A 19,398-nucleotide genomic window follows, 5' to 3' on the forward strand; every position below is an offset into this window, starting at 1 on the left:
GTATCATTTTCCATAGTGCAAAGACATTTAATAGAAAGAGGGAGAGCCGGTGTTCCTGAGAAATGACTGTCCTTTTTCACTCTTCTTTGCAGTCAAGGTTGAAGTAGCCTGGGAGACATTTACCCTGCAGGTTCCGGTGGCCTGGGACTCTCACTCATCCAAGCTACTTCTAGGCAGCTGGTTAAGTTCACAACTTTGCTGTAATATCATACCCAGGACTGAAACAGAAAACCCCTGAAGACAATGGACATTTACTACCCTGAGGGGTGATCTGCTCTTTCTCTAGTTTCCTGGGATACACAGGGAGGTGATGGCGGATGAGCCCTCAGCACAGAGCGTTGATACTCCCTCCTTTTTTTTTCTAAGTTTTCCTTTCTATAAAACTTTTCCAGTAAGTCATAGAGTAATAGAAGGTTCAGGGGCTTGATTAAAGTAGAGAAAAACACATTCCAGATCACTAACATGAAACCAACAACATTTTAAATGTAGGAAATATAAAATAGAACAGAAGGGAAAATGGCATAGGGTCCAGTTACAGTATCTATATTGCCAAACCTACAGAATAGGGGAAATCTAAATATAAAAGTAAATAGATGTATTTGTTGATTTAAAGATAGAGGGAGGTTAAAGATAAATAAATAAGGTTGGCTAGGATACTATATCCCACATTACAGGTGAATTTTAATTTGGACAGTAATAGTTGTATAAGCAGAGGACCATGACCCAAAACATTCCATAAACAATATTTCCTTGTTCCAGAATGCCATTCTTTCCTTTTGAGAGGAGAACAAATTTTTCTTCTGGAAATAGCCAATATGTCTGTTTTTAATAAAAATCCCTCAGTTGAATGCCTGAGCTGCATTCTGTGCTTCCTGAGTCAGAATCTCAAGGTGGATGGAAGCATCCCTACATTCTTTTCATGCCAAAGGTGATTCACAGAGTTCTTTTCCAGCACTATTCCAGGTTTGGCTGAGAACTACCTAATGATCGTATTCGATGCTCAGGCTCTAAAAGCCAGTTCTGTTTTTAGCCAATAATTTTCTTCCCTTCTAAATTACAAAAGAATCAGCTTTTCTCTCTCAAATTTCACCTGGATATTTTTCAAGAGCAAACGAATTCTGAAGCAGGAGAGGAAACAGAAAACGACAAGTTTCAGTGAATGGGTTTTATCAGCCTAGTTAACATTAAAGTAAATTCAAGGTAAGATTCCAGGGGAGAATAAAAACATTTCTTGTCATGCTAAAGTACAGTAAGCATTCATTTCATTATACATTCATGTTGCGTCTTTTGGTGACATTTTTTAAAAAATAAAGAAATAAAGAAAAGGGAAGCTGTGTTAGTCATATATCAAATCTCGACTCAGTCTGCTGTACAATGAAAGGCTGAACGTGGGCGAAAGTGCATTGAGGTTGGAAACCTATTACTAATTCAGGAGCAAATGCATTAGGAGGTGCTTCAGAGCAGTGGTCCCATCAGATACTATCAAAGAGCTGCACATGGAGACAGCCTCTTCATAATTCATGAGGCAGTTCCACTTTCTTTCGGTGGGGGGTAGAAGGTTTCTTATCAACAGAAATGTGTCCTCGTGAGTAAATTGTTAGGAATATCAATTACGTGCATGAGTATTTAATTCTACAGATATTCTTAGTTAAGTCGTGAAAGCATGTAGCTGATCAAAATCGAATTTCAGCATCTTCTTACACTGTCATTCTTCAATAGCTCCAGTCTTGTTAAATGTGGGTTAATACAAAGTAAAGTTTATTAGGAATAACTTCTTTGATGTTCAGAATAGCTCTAAGGCTCCCCTTCTCCCAAATCACTGAAGTATCAATGCTCTAGCCGCCCCCTGCCCCTCAAAATACTCCTGACTTTGATGCAAGAAAAGTAACATTTATTTTTTATTCAGCGTTTAATGTTCTCTTCTTCTTGACTTACAATGAAAATGATTCCCAGCTAACACTACTGATGAAAGCAAGTGAATTCATTTACAATCAATCAGTTGTCTATGAATTTTAAGATGTTAAAAAGGGACTTCCCTGGTGGCGCAGTGCTTAAGATTCCGCCCTCCCAGTGCACGGGGGCTGGATTCAATCCCTGGTCAGGGAACTAGATCCCACATGCATGCCACAACTAAGGAGCCCATGTGCCACAACTAAGGAGCCCTCAAGCTGCAACTAAGGGGCCCACCTCTTGCAACTAAGACCCAGCGCAACCAAATAAGTAAATAAATATTTTAAAAAGATGTTAAAAAGAGAAAAACTTGCGGGGGGGTTTAGATTGGGATTTCTTGCCTATATGTATCTCTCTTAATGACTCTGTGTTTTTTTAAAAAATTATCTCCCTTCTACTACTAAGAGTTACTGACTTTTAAGTGTTCATTTGCTGGAATTCAGTCCAATGCTGACAGCATTTAAGGGCATAGTCTCATATAACATTAATTCATTTCACAACTAGACAGGGCAAAAAAAGTAAAAAGTTTAAATGGAAAACAATGAAAAGTCTACATAATCTCTGAGATTTAAAAAACCCGTAAATATTAGATCTTTACCAATTATAACAGAAAGGGACTGATTCCTTTTCTCAATGTAAGAATAATCCTAGGAAACCAAAAGGAGCTTTGAAAAGAAGATACTTAGGGAAAAGTACTCAGTCTTCCAAAAATTTATAGTGGGGAATATTTTACTGGAACATACCCAAATACCTTTGCCTTTTTATTTCCAAGAGTGTATATTTTAGAATTCTAAAAATAAAATTTTTGAAAAAGACATCAAAATCAATGAATATAATATACTGCCACTGGAAAAATGAGGTCTCTAAGATTTATTTATACTGAGTACTGAAAAGTAGGCATGAGTACTGCAAAGTAGAGGGGAGTTTGGGCCATGGCTTTTTTCTGGGGGTGCCCAGTGGTGTGACCTGGAAATGGCCAGAGCAAAGGGGATTTAGGGGAGAGAGAATTTCCCAAGTGGACGGAAATTAGCAGTGTCTCCCTTTCTACCATAAATGATAAAGGAGTCAAGATTCTGGTGTTATGCAAGAGGGCAGAGGTGACATACAGGAAGAAACACCAGTTTTAGGAAGAGATTCTCAATGGTAGACATTGAGTGTGGTTTGCTGTCCAAGTCTAAAAAGCAATTGGAAAAGCTGACCCAGATCAGGAGGGTGATTGGTCTGAAGATGGGGCCGCAAAGGTAGAGCAGACCTTAGGTTAGGATGCTTTAGTGAGAGGACCAGAGGTTCGAGAACTAGATTTGGGATATATTCAATTTTAGGGGAAAGGAGGGTGGTAGGCCCTAGCGCCAGAGACAGGCTTCTCCATGGCTTTTAATTTAATGCACATTTAATTCTCAGTATAGAGATTTATTTAGAAAGTTGGGTTATTTTCTTGATATTGGGTAGGGAGAATTTCTAAGGGTTTATGTTAATCACTAAATTGCTTTAGGCTTAAAAATAGCACAATGTTTCATACAGACTCCCACTGAGTGAGCACAGTGTAGTAAATAATTTAACAGTGTTCAGCCAGGCAGGTTTTTTTAAGCTGAAATACAGTTGATTTACAATATTATATAAGCTTCAAGTGTAAGACATAGTGATTCACCATTTTGAAAGGTTATACTCCATTTATAGTTATTATAAAATATTGACTATATTCCCTGTACTGTAGCTTATTTATTTTATACCTAGTAGTTTGTACCTCTTACTCCCCTACCCTTATCTGGCCCCTCCCCCCTTCCCTCTCCCTAATGGTAACCACTAGTTTGTTCTCTATATCTGTGAGTCTGTTTCTTTTTTGCTATATTCACTAGTTTGTTTTACTTTTTAGATTCCACATATAAGTGATATGATACAGTATTTGTCTTTCTCTGTCTGACTTATTTCACCAAGCATAATACCCTCCAAGTCCATCCATGCTGTTGCAAATGGCAAACTTTCATTTTTTTTTATCAGCCAGGCAGTTGTTTTCTTTCTTTTTATTTTATTTTTTCCCTTTAATTGTTACCACATCTAATACTGAACAGCAATTTCTTTGCAAGGCAAGGTTATTCTCTATTTCTTTATCTTCCTCACAAGTCTTGAGAAATAGAATTAATTTTTAAAATTGAAGCAGTCGAAAGGTTGCTGACTTGATACAGTTTTGCATGTGTGAGTTGTAACAATATTGGTTCCTCCAAAAGACATTTTCTGCATCTGATTGAAGACAAGCACTTGCCTCAGTTAATATTACCAGATTCTAAGAGAATGCTTTCTTAAAATCTGAAGCACTCAAAGGACAATGATGAGTTCAAATCACAACTTTAAGATTGAGTTATCACTCAAATCCCTAATAAGGTGTTTGCATTTTAGGCCTTATACCCATATGGCCACAGCAGCCAACACAAAGGCAAATTTATGATATGGGGATGGAAACCTAGATTTCGTTCTATTGTACCTAGTACTTTTGGTTGCCTCTAACTACTGGAAAAGATTATTCTCTCTGAAGGGAAGGTGGTAGCAGGGCCACGTGGCCAGAGTGAGGTTGGGTCTCTCAGATTGTGGGTTGGGAGCAGGAAACTGCCACCTGGGAGAAAGGGAGAAATCAAGGAATAGAGTAGTTGGAGAATCCAGAGTTCATAAAGGAAATGTGAGGATCAAATGCTTGGGGGAGTAAAGGTGGAGCTGCATCAAGATGAAAGCTGAACTTGGAGTTTGGGAGGCAAGAGGATGTAAATGAGAGACCAGGCACTGGGGCCCCGAGCTGCTTTCTGGAAAACTACTTTCAGGAAGGCTTCTTTGATTTCTCCTTTAATTCTCCCTATTAGTATCTTTTTGTGGTACAACTAGTAATGTGCTTTATGATCTTTTGAGGGTATATTCACCGTGCCAAGTCCACAATGCCCTTCATCCTGTGTCTTAGTAAAGGTAATAAGGAGATAAGAAAACAGGCATTTATGGAGCACCTGCTATGCAGTAGGTACATTTATGCATTATTTAATTAAACAATTTATGTAATTGACAGACGAGGAAACTGAGGCTCATGATCACTGAACTAACAAGCAAGGGAAGAGCCAGGACTGAGTTCCCGCCCCACCCTGTGGTCTGCTTCTCAAAGCGCCATCAGCCTGCTGGCCATGAATGAGAGAGGGATCCCTGTTCCTGCGCTTGGAGCAGGAGGAGACCCACAAGCCACAGCTAGCTCCTGTTTGCTCCAAAGTGGACGCTCCAACTTGTGCATTATTCAAGCCCTGGCTTCTTCAGTTGCCTGTTCTCCTCTTACTTCAGCTTTACTATGACCTCCACCCAGGGAAGCAAAGGCAGGACAAGGAAGGAGAACTCTGGTGTGGATTTTACTCTTCATTGGAAGCTCTGGAGAAATTTTGCAGATAGAAATTATTTGCTTAAGTTAGTTTTATGGAGTAACTTTCTGACTTCAGAGAAGCTTAAAATTTCCTCTTTTTTTTTTTTTTTTGCCACACAGCAGCATGCGAGATCTCATTTCCCCGACCAGGGATCGAACTTCTGCCCCCTGCAGTGGAAGTGTGGAGACCTAACCACTGGACCACCAGGGAAGTCCCAAATTTCCTATTTTGAAGGCGTCGAAGAGATCACCTGTGTTACGCATTTGCCTCCTATTTCTCATGACAGATAAAAGTGACTTATAAGCACACTCCGGAGATCTCTGGAGATAAAGACCTATTGTTATCTATTGTAGAGAATATCTTACTATTATTTTTTAAAATATCTCTATCATTTTAATAAGAAAAGGGGAAAAGCTAAGTCTCCAGAATGCCTTCCCTTTTGACTGTAGAACCTCAGAAGGTAGATATTCAGCAAAGAATCTGTTAAGCTGGAGACTAATTCCCTCCAACTTTGGTTTAATTTCTGACCCCTCCATCTAAACCTCCAAAAGTAAAGTTGTTAGGAATATTCATTCCTGTCTAAGAGCCGGATGTGAACCCCAGATAGTTGTGTTTTTTAATTTTAATTTTTAAAAGAAAATATTTATTTATTTATGCTGCTCTGGGTCTCAGTTGCTGCATGCAGGATCTTTAGTTGCAGCATGCAGACTTCTTAGTTGCGGCATGCATGTGGGATCTAGTTCCCCGAGAAGGGATCAAACCCGGACCCCCTGCATTGGGAGCACAGGGTCTTACCCACTGGACCACCAGGGAGGTCCCAGATAGTTGTGTTTTGAGCACAAAGGTCCCATGCACAAGACTTGCAGCATCATTGAGAACCCTTCTGAACATCTCTTTCTAGAAGATACTTTCTCTTTGTGGCTTCCATCATTACGATCTGATCCCAGGCTCCATCTCCTCTGTAACCTCTCAGACAAGTAAAAACTGCAGTTGTCTTTGAATGCCAGGAAATAAAATGAAAAGTAATGAGGAGTTTCTGCCAGAGAGGTTTTGTTTTGATGCTTTCTTCCATCTTCCTTTACCTCCCCTGTGGGGAAAATTAGGGCAATGCATTCATCAGCTTTTATTATCTTAATTTATAACCTGAGGTCACAGTTGGGAGGTAAAACATAAAGGCATAGATTTAAATAGTGCCAGTCGTGCCCTCTCCATTTTGTTCTGATCTTCTCTTTTGCCAGAAATGAAATTCCTCATGCCCTGTAATTGTGTATAGATCTGCCAGTGCAGAGAATGCGTCATTGTTCCCTTGTCTTTACTTAACACTACCCTTTTCTGCATTAACTCCAACCCACACGCTATACATTTGTGTCCTTTCATGTCTGGTTTGCACCCATTCAATTAGATGTACAACGTGCCTCACCTAGTTTAATGAGTTGATTATGACAAGACTTGAGAGGAACGACATTCAGTAGCTTCAACTGATCAGCCAGAAATTTTCATTGTCTGACATCGATCAGGGAATTAAAAGAATAGCTAGTAAGCTGACCTATTGTGAGTCTTCATTCTCATGCATCATTTCACATTCATTATGGTTCACAGTGCAAAACGATGACATTCAGTCATTCATTAAAACAAGGTTCATTAAGTTGCCTTCTATGTGTCAGATACTAGTCGAGGTCCACAGGCGACAACAGGGAGATGACAGGCAAAATCCTGGCTCTCAAGAGGCCAGCCAGCTAGGGGCAGGAAGGATCACAGACCAATAAACAGTTTGTTTGTAATACATCCAGGGGGATGACAGTAGGCAAAGGGCTTGTGAGCCAGGGAAGGGAACTGAGGTCCAGGAGTCGGGAAGACCTCTCTTAGACGGTGACCTGGGACAGAGACCTGAATGAAGAGGAGGAATAAAGCTGTGCAGCTATGGGTAGCCTTCCAAGCAGAGGGAGCAGTGCATGTCACGAAGCCCAGGACGGAGCAGGTTTGGCATGTGTGAGGAACAAAAAGGACACAAAATCTGGGGCACAGGGAGCAAAGGGAAAGTGGTTGAAGAAGTAGGTGGCTGATGGACAGACTTAGGTATGGCCTTGTGGGTCAAAAATAGCAGCTTAGGGCTTCCCTGGTGACCCAGTGGTAAAGAATCCGCCTGCCAATGCAGGGGACACAGGTTCGAGCCCTGGTCCGGGAAGATCCCACATACCGCGGAGCAACTAAGCCCGTGCGCCACAACTACTGAGCCTGCGCTCTAGAGCCCACGAGCCACAACTACTGAGCCCACGAGCCACAACTACTGAAGCCCGTGCGCCTAGAGCCCGTGCTCTGCAACAAGAGAAGCCACCACAATGAGAAGCCAGCACACCGCAATGAAGAGTAGCCCCTGCTCACCACAGCTAGAGAAAGCCCGCATGCAGCAACTAAGACTCAAAGCAGCCATAAATAAATAAATAAATAAATTTATTTTTTAAAAAATAGCAGCTTACATTTCATTCTGATAAGGTGTGGATGCCACAGGAGGGTTTTGAGCAGAGGGGGCATAATCTGACCTTTGTTTCAAAGGAGTCACTCCAACTGAGAATGGACTGTAGGGGTAACAGTAGAAACCGGGAAGCCAGTTATGAGTTAATCACCGTAAGCCAGTGAAGGACCAGGATAGGAGTGGTGGAGGGGAGACAGGCAAGGTTAGGTTCATGCTGTACTTTGAAGGTGAAGCCAACAGGCTTCGCTGGAAGACTGGACATGTGGTAGGAGAGAAAGGAGACAAGGATAACTCCAAGAGCGGGGGATGCACTAGATGAACAATGCTAGTGTTTACTGGACAAGGGAAGCCTGAAGGAAGAGAAGATCAGACAGAAGGAGAAAGAAATCAAGGGTTCTCTTTCGGACATACTAGCTTAGAGAAGGTTGTTGGATCTGTAGGTGGAGATGAAGTTGAGTTGAGGTTAGGTTGCAAATGTGAGCCCAGCCTCTTTTGACATCTCTATATCAAGCTCACCTTAGGTTTGAATCTTTGTTTATGTCTGAAGTTTAGTTCCTTTTTTTCTCTTCCCTTATGCTCACATCCTTTTATTTCCCCTCAGGAGTACACCTTCTGAATTCCCCTGTCCCCAGCCCACAAACCAAGTATTCCCAGAGTGCTGCGTGTGAACACAAGCACTTCTTCCGAAAAAAAGCAAATTCCTCCTCTCTAAAGTGTGTCTTGATTACTCCCTCATATGCCACTTACACAGTATGACCGAGAGCCTTCACATTTTGAGAAACGTGAAAGATTCTTTTGGGGGAAAGTAGTTGCCTGTAGAATAAAGGCTGAACTTGTCAGGCTGGCATTTAAGTTTCTGAATAATCTCACCCTGTCTCACCTCTTCAAGGTTCTATGTGTTCAAATTCAGATCTCAGATCTGACCTCTGAACTTCAAGAGTTGGTCTAACCTTCACTCGGCGGGTACAGGCTGTTACTCCCAGACACTCAGGGAGAGCAGGTGGTCGCAGCATAAAAGGAAGATCCACATGAACAGAAGCTCAGTCCCAGAGGGAAAGACCCTTAATTTTGAGGACAGGGATGGCCCTGGAAAGGTGATCTCCTGTGTAGGGTGGAGCGATTCCACCACTGCTCAGCACTTCCATGCTCTTTTGTGATTACACACCCCCAGAGCGATTCCACCACCCCCAGAGATTCCATGCTCTTCTGTGAACATCTAGTATCTTGTTCCTGCAAAGAGGGGTGCCCTAAATTGCAGAAGAAGTATTTGGATCACTGGAAACGGGGCTCCCATCACGATCACCACTAATTAATAAATTGTTGCTCTTATAGACAGATGAGTCTCATTTGCTGCACAGAACTATGGTTGAGCATGTTCCCTGCTGCCTGTCTACCTGGACTTGGAACCTACCCATCCTGGGTCTGTGATGTGGAAGAAATGACTTGACTTTTCTGTAACTCAGTTTCTTTCTTTTTTTTAACTTGTTCTTTATTTTACTTATTTATTTTTTAAATACTTATTTAATTTATTTATTCGGTTGTGTTGGGTCTTAGTTGCAGCACGTGGCCTCCTCAGTTGTGGCTCGCAGGCTCCTTAGTTGCGGCACGCAGACTCCTTAGTTGCGGCATGCAAACTCTTAGTGGTGGCGTGCATGTGGGATCTAGCTCCCAGACCAGGGATCAAACCCAGGCCCCCTGCATTGGGAACGAGGAATCTTAACGACTGCGCCACCAGGGAAGTCTCTGTAACTGCGTTTCCACACCTGCAAATCTACTTCAGAGGGTTGGGGTGAAGAGTAAGTGACTTCATACACATAACGTGCTCGGAACCATGCTGAGCATGGAGTCATTGCTTAGTGAATGAGAGGTATTGTCATTACCATCCGTCCACCAGGACTGAGAATCTGATCATCTATGGGTTATGAAGAAAATGCACTCAAAGGAACTGAGAAAGCCTGACTTAGAAACTGGCTCGGCCATGGTGGTGTCCTTGAGTGGTTCTGCCAGTGAAGGGTCACCTCTCCACGGCCCTCTCCTCTCAGACCCAATCCTGACCCCCATCCAGGCAGACCCACTGTCTTTCTTTGTTTCCCCCTGAAAAATACTTCTTCACTGGGGTAAAGTTAGTTATTGCTGAGTAAAAATTACTCCAAAACTTAGTGGTTTAAAACAATAAACATTTACTATCTTGCAGGATCCAGAATCCGGCTCAGGCACACAGCTGTTGGTAGGAGGCCTCAGCTCCTCACCACAGAGACCCCTCTGCAAGGCCACCTCATGCAGTGGCAGCTGGCTTCCCCCAGGGCGGGTGATTCAGGACAGCAAGAGGAAGCCATGATGCCTTTTATGACTAGTTTCAGAAGTCACCTACTGTCACGTCTGCACATTCCATTTGCTAGAAGTAAATCTCTAAGTCCCACTCATGCCCGTGCAGAGAGGAACTGAGCTCCACCTTCTGAGGGGGAGATGGGCAAAGAATTGTAGACATATTGTGAAACCACAACAATCGGTGACTGAGACTCAGAGCTAGTGAGTTATAATATTTAGGACAATATAGACTCCCTCCTCTTTAAACCTCTAACTGGTTTATAAGACCTTGGGCCATCTACCCAGATATTCACTAAAAACTCTGAGAACCCCAAAGCAGTGCTTTGTGGTCATAAAACTGAGCAGGGCGCTGTAGGGTCCTCCTGGGTACGAAAGCCTTTCTGTGTCCCCCGTTTCTTGTCTGCAGGAAAAAGGCTTCAGCCTCCTAGACCTTCCCTGAGTTCCAAAGGGCAGATTCAAACAGTAATTAGGGAAGTGAGGGAATGTAGAAACAAGAGTGGATTTTGTTTGTTTGTTTGTTTGTTTCAAACCACTGAGATTTCAGTGCTGTTTTAATATAGGCAGACCCTAGCCTATCCCAACAGATACAATAGTTAAGCAGAAAAGGCAAGTGCTAAGAAAACTTTATTTCTTCTGTGTCCTTACATGAAAGAAGGGGGAGAAATATGATAGATATAGGTATTTGCTTACATTTTCAGAAAAACAGTGAAAGAATAAAACAAGAACAAAATTTTAAAAAATTATTGATAATGAAAGAGAGGAAATAGAGTTAAGAGGATATGGATGGAAGCCTGACTTCTCTAATTATGTCTTAATATACAGTACTCATTTTTGAATCGTGTAATTATCTTCCATATTTAAAATATAAATCAGGAGAGGGGTCCTTGTGGTGATGGAATTGTTCAGTGTCTTGACTCTGATAAAATTATTTAGAGCTAAACACACACACACACACACACACACACACACAAGTACAAGTAAAACTGCAAGAATCTGAATAAGATCCATGGATTGTTTGAATGTTGATATTCTGGTTGTGATATTATACGACCGTTTTACAAATGTTACCATTGGGGGAAACTGAGTTCTCTCTATTATTTCTTACCATGTGAAAAATAGCATTTCATCGCAAGAAATTTTTAAATATTCAAAACACAAGGAGAAAACTTCAAAAACTCAATTGTCATGGAAAGCTTTAACTCATTACTCCTACACTATGACAACAGATGAAAAACATACTTACATTTGACTAATTTATTTTTATCCGTTCATCTATTTTAGGTAATGGATATTTATGAAATAATAAAGGCAAAACTCTGATTAATGAATTGAACAAGGAAAAGAGAGTAAAATTTATAAATAAGGACAGAAATTGCTTCTTTTGAAGAAAGGATCATAAAATAGAAACACATCTGTAAAATGTATTCAGTGTTGGTGATGTCACAGTGAGATGGATTTTCACATGTAAGCCTGGGGAATTGTAAATTATCATTCATTTAACCAATATTGTCTTAAGTATAAAATACAGAGATGAGTAGAGGGTGTGTTAACCCCAGTATTTTGACACTAAGGAGACTTTGAAAATTGCTAGTGTTCAGAGTGAACTCCATCAAATCCATTTCACTCCTTGATCAGTTTTCTGTAGAGCAGCGCTGCCCCACGGGCCTTTCTGAAATGATGGAAATGTTCCACATCTGCACCGTTCAACATGGTGAACCTAGTGTTAGAAGGAAATCACCAGGTCTATTATACTTGCTACTCTTTGTATAAACTGGTATCATAACCATGGGAAAAGAAGTATTGTTACCTCCAGAAGTTACAATGAGAGTGTCTCATCACCTCCATTTCTGATGACGTTTGGTATTTGTGTTATTAAAAGAATAAACATTTGAAAAGTCATGTATGGCCAGGATCAGGGTCCAGGTAAACAGTTCTAGACCCACATGTAACATTCATTAGCTTTGTGATCTTGGGTAAGTCTAGGCTTGAATGTCGTGAGCTCCAAGTGAAGCCATTGGACACATCATTTCCCTTCAAGCTTGAACAAATTCTACTATAAATATCCATATGCCATCTGGGAAGCTGGCCAACATTTGTTCTATAGAATTAAAAGGTGCAGCTTTAAGATGTGCACACACCATCTCTGTGGAGGCCGTGAGGCTCACGTGAGTAGGAGCCTGAGCTGGCCTCAGACTCGACATCCCCTCTGTGAGCTCCAGGCTGTGGGTAAGTGTGTGTCATTTTTGCTGTGTGTAAACCCCAGGGCGGCCTATCACAGTGATAAACCCCTAAGATTTCACTCTTTTTTTCCTCTCTTTATTTATTTTTTATTTTTGAAGTATAGTTGATTTACAATGTGTTAATTTCTGCTGTACAGCAAAGTGATTCAGTCATACATATATATATACATACATTCTTTTTTAATATTCTTTTCCATTATTGTTTATCATAGGATATTGAATACAGTTCCCTGTGCTATACAGTAGGACCTTGTTGTTTATCCATTCTTTATATAGTAGTTTGCACTTGCTAATCCCAAACTCCCAACCCATCACTCCCCACCCTCCTCCCCCTTGGTAACCATAAGTTTGCTTTCCAAGTCTGTGATTCTGTTTCTGTCGCATAGATAGGTTCATTCGTGTCGTATTTTAGATTCCACATATAAGTGCTATCCTATGGTATTTGTCTTTCTCTGTCTGACTTACTTCCCTTAGTATGATCATCTCTAGTTGCATCCATGTTGCTGCAAATAAGCCCCTAGGGTTTCGGATTTAGAACCAGTTTAGGTTCAAATGGTAGCCCTTTTGCTGGTCTGACACTGGCCAGGCCCTGCTTCTGCACCTGAGTCTACCTCACAGGGTGGGGCTCCATTCCGCCAGGGGACAGACCCGGCTGCCGATTCAGGGTTCACGGGTCCCCCCACCCCAACACACACACGCAGCACCCTATCTTTCTCAGGGATGCTTTCCTTTTTTCCCTTGAGAATTTGGAGGCCTTACCTAGTAACAAGTGACAGGAGACAGGGCAGACATAGGCTCTCAGTGTCCACTGAGAAGCCGTCACCCTGTCTGGCCCTCTGGTCTTCCATCCACGTGACCTGGAGTGTCACCCTTGGTTGCTGTTGGCAACACCTGTCAGGACCAGACATTCTGTGCCTCCTCTCTTCTTCCCCGGAGTCCTTCAGCCTCCCCGAGTCTGCACCCAAAAAGGAAGACTCTAGGCCTCCCTCCAGGGGTTGAGCTTGACTGGGGATGGGGTGGAGCTGGGGCGCAGGGCACAGGGAACTTTCTCAGACTCCTGCTCTCTGGCCCAGGGCATTTATCAAGTCCTTGGGATGAGGAATCTTATTTACTAACATGTGCCTTCCCCAAGACTTCAGTTCTTTGCTTTCTTCCTTAAAGGCTAGGATTTTTAAAAGCTTTCTTTTTTTTCTCTCTGTTTTTCCTTCCTTGAGAAATTAAAATATCTGGCTTTCTGGATCAGACACAAGGAAATATCACAGAAAAAAATGTCAGTTAGCATTTTCCAGCAATATATGCCATATAAAAGTTTAATAAGTAATCTATGTAGAACACTTAGCACTGGGCCTCGTGCATTGTAGACACTCAACAAACAGTAGCTGTGATGATTAATATCTACTCTACAATGTTATTTTAAAGATTATTTATAACGTATGCAAAATGTCTGACATATAATAGATGTTCATTAAATGTCCCCCATCACAGTGAAGAAAATGGTTTTGAGTTTAATATAAAGACTGATACTGTTTTCGAATGATGGCGTTAACTGGAAATAATTTTTTAAAAGGCTTTGAGAATTTGTCTTTCCTCTTGCTCATTTTTATCTCCTGTCAACCACATCTGATGCTAGCTCAAAGTATACACTTAGATGTCCCTGGTCTTCATATTCTGGAAGATTGTATCAGCAGAAATAACCATTAACCCTCTGGAATGACACATGACACATAACACCGGCCATTAAATCATCAATATATTGACCAAATGGAATTATTTGCTTCATCTAAGTCTAATGGCAGGAAAATGGGAAAAGCAAAATTATAGATTGGGCTGTTGTGAGGGCAGATTCAGAGACCCAGACTTCTAGGCATATTCCAGAAAAGTATGGAAATGAATCAGGCTTCTCAGATTTCTTTTAGCTTCTTCGGCTACTCTGGTAAATAGGACGTGTCTGATGGAGGTGGAAGCTCCACTGGCTGACGAATAGGATACAGTCTCCTCTCCACTGCCAACATTTTGGGTCAAGGGCATTGAACTGACCCTTGCAATGAATGCATGGGATCTGTATGAGGAAAACCAGAGAATCTTAATTAAGGGTAGGAAATAAGATGAAATAAATATAGAAAATACCACGTTATGTAGAAAGACTAAATATGCCAAATTCATTAAATTTTAGGGTTAATATTATCCCAAGCAAAATCCCAATGAATATAATACTGGCCCAAATGATTCTAAAGTCTGTTCTGAAAAATAAATATAGCGCTAATTTTTTTTGAGACAATGAAGAGTAAGGAGGAGATACCTCCTTTACCATGCAGGAAAATGCATTATAACGTGGCAGTAATTAAAATGGCATTGTTGTGGTTCACGAACAGAAATGGGAAGGAATAGCCTGAGACAGACCCTACCATATGTAAGAATGCATAATGGAAAAGTGTGTAAATGTTAAATAGTATTCATCTTTTGTGCATCAAAGGATGCCATCCATAGAGTGAAAAGGCAATCCACGAGAAGATATCTGCAAACCATATATTTGATAAGGGGTTAATATCCAGAATATATAAAGAACTCCCACAATTCAACAACAACAACAAAATCAAACAACCTGATTCAAAATGGGCTAAGGACTTGAATAGACATTTCTCTAAAGATGAAATCAGTGATGCACCCGAGGGTAAAAAAAAAAAAAAATCGTTTTAGATTCTGTCCATATATCACATATCAAAATTGATTCCAGATGTAGTAGAGCTTTGCATATTAAAAAAAAATCAAATCATAGGAAAGTTGAAGAAATTATTTTTGTTAATCTGACAACATGGAATAAGGTCATAAGCATAAAAATAAAACCTAAGAAAAGTTATCATACATGTGGCTACCAGCCTGGGGATTCAAAAGAGTTAGGCTGCAACTGTTGTTTCCTTTGCAAAACCAATTTTTAGTTTCTCCCCATAAATACTACAGCTACTCTCTACTCATTTTTTAATTTTAATTTTATATTGGAGTATAGTTGATTTACAATGTTGTGTTAGTTTCAGGAATACAGCAAAGTGATTCAGTCATATGCATATCTATTCTTTTTCAGATTCTTTTCCCATATAGGTTATTACAGAGTATTGAGTAGAGTTCCTGTGCTATACAGTAGGTCCTTGTTGATTATCTATTTTATATATAGTTCTACTCATTATTTTTAATGAGCAAAACCATTTCCTTGACACTAACTTGGTGCAACCTTGTCCCAGGTCTTCCTCCTGGTTTAACCTTCAGATGTTAGGTTAGAGGGTGCATTCCTCTTTCTGAAGAGTGAGACTTGGGCCCATGCTCTCACTTCATTAAAGACAGCTCCCTCTGTCTGGCTGTCTTCTTTCCATCATTTTGCCAAGTCTCCTCTTTTACTGGATAATTCCCATGAGCATAAATACATGTTTGCTCTCTCAGTTTGCAAAACACACACACACACACACACACACACACACACACACACACTCGCATGCACACACTGGCCCCTCCATCCCCACCCCTCCTCCAGCTGTTGCCTCACTTCTCTACTCCCCTGCAGAGGATGACTGTTGGGAAGAACTGTCTAGGAACACAGCCTCCATATCCTCAGTTCATCTATCCTTCAGCCCACTCCAATCTGGCTTCTGCCACCAACACACAAATGAAACTGCTTTTGTCATGTCACAAACCAATTCCATTTGCCACAGTCTTTGGGCCCTTTTCGATCCTCATTCCAGGCACATCTGACAGAATGGATGGCTTCCTCTCCTCAGCATGCTCTCCTCTCTTGGGATCTGTGGCAGGACGACATCTCCTGATTTCCCCCTCAGTTCATGGTTCTCTTCTCTCTCCTGAATACTTGCCCTGGATAATCCCATTCGTTTCCATGGCTTTAAAAACATCCCATCTGGGGGAGTTCCCTGGTAGCCTTGTGGTTAGGATTCTGGGCTTTCACTGCCATGGCCCGGTTTCGATACCTGGTTGGGGAACTAAGATCCCGCAAAAAAATTCCATGTGCTGACTGTTTCTGACTTTACACACTCACATGTCCATCAGCTACCCCTACATCTCAGCTTGGAGGTCCAATAGTATTTCAAAAAAAACTTGTCGAAAATGGGCATCTTCAGTTTCCCACATAACCTGCCTTCACCTCACACAGGCTTCCTAATCACATCTTTTGTGTTGCTCAAGCTAGAAACTTGGGAATCATCCTTGACTCGTAATCACGAGTCCCATCTATTCTGCTTCTGAAATACATCTCAACTTCCTCTCGTTCTATGTCCACTGCCACCATCCTGGTCTGTACTATATCATCTCTGGCCTAGATTACTGCCCAAGACCCATTCTTGCCCCTCCCTAATCTTTCTCTTTGCATCCCTGCCTATGGCTCCAAACCAATTGCCTCGGGTCTCAGATATGTCATCGGGATAAAGTCAAGAGGAGTTTGCTTTTGAATTGTATGTCCAATGAGAAGGGAAGAGAAAAATCAAGAATGACTAGGGTTTTGCTTGAGCAACTTTGCACGAGGCAATGACTGTTATCAAGGTGGGAAAGTCTGGGTCAGGTACAGGTTTGGCTGATAGGGATGGGTTGGAGGGGTGATCAATAGTTTTCCATGTGCTAATCCTGAAATGTCATTTAGCCAAGCAGGAGTGTGCTATAGTTGCAAAAAAATATTAGACAGGATAGATGTTTGTTGAATGAATAAGTGAACAAAACTAGGCTACCGGAGAAGCAAATTCTGGGGGAAAGATTTGGAAGAGTTTGTAAGGCTGTGAGGTAACATTCTAATGGAAATCCCTGGTATTATTTGGATATATGGGCCTGGAGAGCAATAGGAAAATTAGACCTGGAGGCTTAGACCTGAGGGTTATCTTGAGAGTTTAAACTATGGAAAAGATAAGATGAAAGTGAAACTTCTAGAAAACTAAAATGTTTTCTTTTCACATATTTTATTCAAAATAAAATCAGTTTTATTGAGTTTGATGGGGAAATGTTTAGTGTCATCCCTTTCTTCTACCCACTAGAAGCCAGTAGCTCTCCTCTCCTTCCACTCCAAGTGGTGACAACCAAAAATGTCACTAGACATTTCCCGTCCCTGGGGTCGAGGAGAGAATCGCCCCTCGTTGAGAACTACAGGATTACAGCAATGGCAATGAGAAAATCAGTACTTCTTTTTAGCTACTGAAATGTTAATATTAGAGAATACTGGAGAGAGAACTACAAAGTAGTGGCGTTCTGAGCTTTTACCCTGCAACAAGCTCTTGGAAAGAATTTGATCATGAAGCAGGCTGCGTGCACCGCGAGGGCGTGGGGTAGGGAAAGAGGGTGGAGGAGCGCTGCCACGCAGGAGAGCATCGCTGAAGGCCGGGGCAGAGGAGAGCAGCCAGCACCTGGGCTCAGCGTTGCAGACAGCGCTGTCTCCCCCTGAAGAAATCCTGGCTGCTCTCCACACGCCGATGGCTTTGGTGGAAACAGGCAGGTCCCAGCATTGCTGAACTCGATGGGTGTTTAATCTCATTGGAGATGACTCAGTACAGTTCACCTGCTGCCCCCTAGCGAGGCGGCTCGGGATGCCTGGTAAGTTGTGGTACCTCTCGAACTGCGTGCCCAGGCTGAACTGCCAAGCTGGCTCTGAGCGTGAATAACAGGGGTGGTGCCGTTTGCAGCAACATGGATGGACCTGGGGATTGTCGTGCTGGGTGGGGTGGGTCGGACAGAGATCGAGGTGGTGTCGCTTATGTGCCGAATCTAAAAGAAAGGTGACGGGGGTGAACTTATTTGCGAGGTGGAAACAGACAGACTGAGATCACGAGCTTGTGGTGGGGGGGGGGGTGGGGCGCGTGGGGTGGGAGTGGGGGGAGGGATAGTTAGGGAGATTGGGATTGACATGTACCACTGCTGTGTTTAAAATGGATGACCGGCGGGGACCTGCTGTGTAGCTCGGGAAACTCTGCTCAGTATTATGTGACGCCTAGATGGGAGAATTTGAAAGAGAATAGATACACCTATATGTATGACTGAATCATTTTGCTGTGCACCTGAAGCTGACACGGCATTGTTAATCAACTATACGCCAATATAAAATAAAAAGTTAAAAAAAAAAACCAAAAAAAAAAAAACAACCAAAACACAAAAAACCAGGATCCAAGAGACCAGAACAGGTTGGCCTTCTAGCTTTCCTCCCGTCCTTTCTCCAAATAGCACCCTTAACAGTCACTAGCGACTTCCCAAACGTGGCGAAGGCGACGGCACAGGACGTCAATGGGACAGCGGGGGCGGGGGGGCTGGTGGTGACGGAAAGGCTCGACGACTGCAAGTGCTTCCCAGGCGGTAAAAGTAGCCCGGCGAAAAGTGGGCTGGGGCAGCCGCTAGGGCACCAGGAACATGCTGTCTCTCGGTCGCCCTCTGCTGTCGAGACGAGTGAGGACAGCTCCTGCAAGAGACACCGTTCTGTTCCGGAGTCACAAATTAAGATGCTAGGCACCGATATAGGCCACGGGATGACATTGCTTCTTACCAGCTGCAGTGAAGACAGATCATCTATTTCACTGTGTGTGCCAGGAAAAGAAACGCTAATCATAGACCGTAGAGTCCCAAAGCACAGATTTAGAGATATTGAGGGACTAATCCTGTCCCTGAAACATACCAACTGCATATGGGAGGGTAGCAGTAGGGATAAGAATTAGTTCTCTGAGGAGAGGGTTAAAATGATCTCCATACCGGGGATGCATGCAAGGCCCCTACTCTTTGTACTTCTTTTGAGAGGAAATCTTGAGTTTAAGTCATACCACAAGGATTATGAAAAAAATCATTCATATATTTAAAAGATTTATCACAACTTTAAATAGAGGTCATTCTAAATAACTAAAATATTTTTGATTTACCAAAACTTACAAGGAATTTGTATATATACATATGTTTGTGTGTGTGTTTGTGTTGATCACATAAAGCAAAAATCCTCATGTATGTATCTGCATGTTTCATCTGAGTTAAGGTTTTGAATAAAGGAATTTGAAGAGAGGAG

The 19,398-nt window shown here is 41.9% G+C and overlaps 1 long non-coding RNA gene across 1 annotated transcript; it reads left to right on the plus strand.

Moving 5' to 3' along the window:
- Positions 1-4,783: 4,783 nt before the first annotated feature.
- Positions 4,784-11,114, plus strand: LOC309632423. The gene is made up of 2 exons (XR_014246911.1): positions 4,784-5,547; positions 9,146-11,114. It is a non-coding gene; the product is annotated as an uncharacterized lncRNA (long non-coding RNA).
- The last annotated feature ends 8,284 nt before the right edge of the window (positions 11,115-19,398 follow it).

The sequence above is a fragment of the Balaenoptera borealis genome (assembly GCF_965194805.1).
Source record: "Balaenoptera borealis genome assembly, chromosome: 7".
NCBI classification, from domain to species: Eukaryota; Metazoa; Chordata; class Mammalia; order Artiodactyla; family Balaenopteridae; genus Balaenoptera; species Balaenoptera borealis.